Raw genomic sequence first — 5,187 nt, 5'->3', positions numbered from 1 at the left:
ATGTGGCGTATATATCGGATTCAAGTCTCGTCAAAGACAAGTATATTGTACCCACATATAGATCTTACTGGTTATTGAACACTCGGTCAAAGTCAGTAAGACGAGGGAAATCAATATACGATCCAGAAGGTTTAGCACATGCAAATGAACCTCTCAATAGATGCATGACAGAATATTTTACAAAACCGAAGGTACCGTTTGTATTGCAGAATTGTATTTTCATTACTATCTTATGTGAAAGCCGAGCTTACTAACAATATTTAAGTTATGAAATAGGCTTATTTTGCGTTAAATAAGGATAAAAACCATTGGATTACATGTGTTTTGCACACTAGAAAGAAAGAGTTCCAAATTCTTGATTCTTTGAGGGGGGAAGTAAATATCTCTGAAGCTACCAGGATATTCGTTGAAAATTTGTAAGTTGCGTATTCATGTGTGTACAATTAACCATATAATTTGTTTACCGTATGTAGTCAACGTGTTCATATTTTTTTGTCAGAGAGAGCAACTTGCAGGAGATATTGAAGATGCAAATGACAGTGCTATTATGTCGTTCCTGGATGTGTCCGCATGGCCTATAGTCCCCTACGACATGCCTCAACAAGAAGATGGGTGAGTTACATGTATCATGTGCTTTTGAAATATATTAATTGGTCAAGTGCTATCTTACTTAACGTGCTTTCAAAATTGCACTTATGTTTTTTTAACACAGGAACTTATGTGGACTGTTCGTTCTTCGCTGTTTTCAATACTGGGGTGGAGAAAAATTTATTACTCCTATTTCTCAGGTGGGTACATTTTAAGTAAGAAAAATTAGTACATTATATCATATATAAGTGATGAAAATAATATTATTTTTATTACTTTTAAAGAATCTATGGATAGTTCGAGAGAAAAAATGATAGCTGGAATTATTATGTCCCCCGAAAATGAGCTTACAGAAGTGAAGAATAAAGTAATTCGACTTGCGAAGAAGAAACAAAAATAAAAATATCATACGACAATTCGACGTGATTGTCGAAATATTATTTGTTCATGACTGAGAATTGTGTGTGGATGCTTTATTTCTTTATGTGAGTTTCAAATATTTTTAGCATGTCAAGTTTATATTACCTGGCAAATTTATTAAAAATATATTTTATCATTTCTTATTTTACTATTTTATTTATAATTTATGTTCAATGAGTGTTCTCGCGAATATATGATTTGTGGTTTTAAAATACTCCGACGATATATGACGACGATATCTCACAGGCGAGCGCCACCCGCGCCGCACGTTTGGCGCTACATGGCGCACGTGGGCTGCGTCATCTGCCAGAGGGCGCGCACCGCGCGTCACCCCAGGGTTGGCAGTTGCCGGCACCGAGGCTGATTCTACCTCGTCCCGTATGCACCCCTCTGCGCCCGAGGGCGGCATCAGCCTTGGGATCGCCCCCGCGGCGCCTACCGGCGGCTATGCAGCGCCTCGGGATCGCCATCCACGGGGCACCTGTTAACGTAATTTTTTTAGGTTAAAGCAACCGGCGGCTGTGGAGCGCCTCTGATCGCCCAACATGCATGATTTATATACAAAATTATATATTGATACGAAAAAATATATATAATACATATCATGTTAAATTTATATAACGCATATCATATTATAACGTAAAATTTGTATGTCGCATATCATATTAAGAACAACGAGTGTAGTGCCAACAAATATGACATAAGTAAACAGTGATTACAAATTTTCCATATCAATATAACGAAACAAATATGTAAGTACTATTATTTAAGATAACCAAATAAATCGTTAACTGTAATCAAAAGTTGTTCTTTTTATTCAAACATTTCTTTGCTATGATTATCATGCCATATTCCTGCATAGAAAGATTGTAATATACGTCAAAAATTTGTAAAGTATTAACTAAACAAGAAAAGAACGTTAATGAAATGGTGTGCACATACTTTGGATTCTGAGGACAATTATTTTTGAAATGACCATTTCCTCTGCATAAACCGCATAGACGTATAGGTTTCTTATCAAAACCTTTGGGTCTACCATTTGTAGTCACGCCAGGTTCCTTACCACGGCCTTTGTTATTCTGCCCTTTCGGTGCTCCTTTTGTATTGATTTTTTCTGGATCACCAACAAAAACATGATTTTGATTCGGCACAAAAGTATCATCATGTGCAACTATATGCTGTCTCACGTAATCTTCCTCCTGAACATCCTTATTTGCTATCACATCATCCAGAGCAGTCTTCAGTTTATCAAATAGAAATGGTTTATGACATGCCGCATGATTTGCTTCCGCAGACAAAATAGTCAACTCACTGTACTTAGTTCTCTCCTCAGTACCTGCCCATCCCCATGCAAAGAGATCGCTAGTGCGTTTCACGGGCAGTCCACCTCTAGCATTCTTGCTGAATCTTCGCAGCACTAAGCACCTAGGTAAGTCCTGCACGTTCAACCTAGCTAAAACATAAAGAACATGCTTGCATGGAAGACCTTTACGTTTCATACTATCACAACTGCACTTCACTGTTTCTTCTGAATTACTAGGTGTATAGTCCACTTTGAATCTCAGTTGCCTGTTATTTTTCCATGCCACTATGAATCTCCTACTGACGGCTCCACTCAGTCTATCTATGATCTCAAGATCCGCTGCCTTCTTCATTTCTTTCTGCAAGAGGTAAAAGTTCACCGCAGTGAAGTCACGGACAGCGGCTTTTTCAATGCATTTGAAGTCGTCGAGTACTGCTACAGGGAGTGTCCGTGTGGACAGGCAGTCGTCGTGTGACTCGTTCTCACGGAGCCGAACAATGCAGTTCTCATAATGCACAACCATATCAACAATTGTCATGCCAGAGTCAAGATGCATATGAAGGCAAGAGTTCAGACTCTCGCTCCTCTGGTTACTCCGCATACCAAGGAAGAACCCACCGGTCAGATATGACGCAGCCCATAGCCTTTTCTTCCGGTACATCCTACGCAACCATGTTTCAGTTTTCTCCGACTCCCATTTAGCTCTAAAAGCTGCCCATCTCGCCTCAAACTCATCATGTGTAGTGGCATAATAAATAAGAGCCCTGAACTCCTTAAGGGACTTGTGGTGGAGGTGTTTCTGCATGTTTTTCTCAATATGCCACGAACATAGTCGATGCCACACGTCAGTAAGGACCTTCCTGACGACCCTTATCATGGCTGCGTCTCCGTCAGTAATTACAGACCTCGGCTTCTTTTGACAATGAGCTCTTAAGAAGGTATGCAACACCCAAACGTATGTATCCTCCGTCTCATCTGACATAACTGCACAACCAAACACAGTGGTGCAACGATGATTGTTTAGACCAACAAAAGGTATGAATGGCATTCCGTACCTATTCATCTTGTAAGTGTTGTCGAAGACGATTACATCAGCAAAGTCAAGGTAATCCCGACGTGACTGAGAATCACACCAGAACATGTTCTTCAGCTTTCCTTCTGCATCGACAGTGTGCTCAAAGAAAAAGTCTGGATCCCTTGTCTTTCTCGTCATCATGATACCAATTGCAGTGTTCGCATCACCCTTTGCTAGCAACTCCATTTTCTCCCTATAACACATGTTATAAAGCTTCCTCCTCCCGAAACCAGCCAGTGCATATGATCCATACCTACTAACGAAGTTGTCATAAATCCAATTTTTTTGAGCCCAGCACCTGCCATTGCTAAGATCTCGAACTTCTGGTATTCCTTTATCTGATTATGAGATCGAAGATATATAACTTCATCTGGTCTAGCAAGAGTGTGACTATGATCATCGCTGAAACTGCTGACATACCAAATGGAGTGCTCTCTGTCAACCTTCACAGTTAGATGGGCCTCACAATAGCACCGAGTCTGCGCTCTCAGCCTGCGCTTCTTCCCTTCCATGATACAAAACTTGGCCTGTCGTTTCCCAGACCTTGAACAGAGAAACCTCCTCAACCGCCTATATGCGTCGATACCCTTACTATATTTCAAGTTGTCCCTCCTAATGCTGAAGCCTCGCTTTTTCGCATAGTCGTTATAGAAATCATATGCCTCCTCGTCTGTCCTGAACGTCGTGGACATCACCGTCCAATGCCTGTCCAGTGATTCTTGCTGGTATTCATCGTACCCAGTATCAAAATTGCACTCATCACCATCGGCATCATCGTCGTTTTCGCACGCGTCACCATCCTCGTCCTGAAAAAAATACAATGAATGATATATGTCAGTAAGTAGTTGTATAAGGACTATCATATGTATTCACTTTCCACTACTTACTTTGCTCGAGCTGTTATTATAAGATGCATCGATATCGTTTTCGTCATTGGTATCATCGGAAAAATTCCACTGATAGTACCCTTCCACTTCCATCTGCGCAAATTGTAAATATGATATGTAAGACTTGATGCGTATTTAATTTCACTTTAAAATAACCTACATAATTCTAAACCTACATGGCTTCCGCTTTCAGCATATGAATCATCTACATCCATATCCTCATTGTCATCATCCCCTCCTATCTGTTCACAGTCGAACATGTTATTGTCATCGCAGATGCTTGTATTTAATATGGTTGAGAACATGTAGACCACTTACATTGCCACTGTAAGACTTATCCAAACTCATATAATTTTCGCCGTCATGTTTGTCTTCATCCAATGACAATGATCCGTCCTCGCTACCGCCATCATCACCGTCATATCCTATTTCAGCCTCAATCTATACACGTTCATATATAATCAAATATCCATTCAAACATCACGTAACATCTTTCCAATTCAAATCCGTTCTTAAATTACTATGCCAGCGCCTCGCGTACCTCGTTGCCTTCGTCAGACATGAGGCGGTTGTCCCCGGATACGAGCTGCCGGCGGCGGAGGCGTCTGCCCGACCGAGGCGGTTGTCGGCGTAGCGCACAACGCGTGCGTTTTTTTTTTCGTTGGCCAGGTACTGCCGGAGATGGCGGCTGCGGCGGCGGCGCGAGAGGAGGCGGGTGAGGCGTCTTGAGGATAGGGTTCGCTGATTGTTTTTTTTTTTTAATCACTCGGACGTACGCAGCGGACGCGGGTGGGACGTGCATGCGGGACGTTGGCGCCTACGGGCGCCCGTGCATGCGGACGTGGGCGCGTACGGGCGGCCGTACGGCGACGCGGGCGTGCCTACGGCGGGCGGGTATTTTTATACGGCGTGTG

General features: G+C 42.0%; 1 pseudogene; it reads right to left on the bottom strand.

Annotated features, from left to right (window-relative positions):
• Positions 1-1,805: 1,805 nt before the first annotated feature.
• LOC147983758 (protein FAR1-RELATED SEQUENCE 5-like) lies at positions 1,806-3,804 on the bottom strand (annotated as a pseudogene).
• Between the last annotated feature and the right edge of the window lie 1,383 nt (positions 3,805-5,187).

Source organism: Triticum urartu, chromosome 2A (assembly GCF_056163025.1).
Source record: "Triticum urartu cultivar PI428250 chromosome 2A, HENAU_Tu73, whole genome shotgun sequence".
Classification (NCBI taxonomy): Eukaryota; Viridiplantae; Streptophyta; class Magnoliopsida; order Poales; family Poaceae; genus Triticum; species Triticum urartu.
This window is presented reverse-complemented; position numbering and strand designations above follow the sequence as displayed.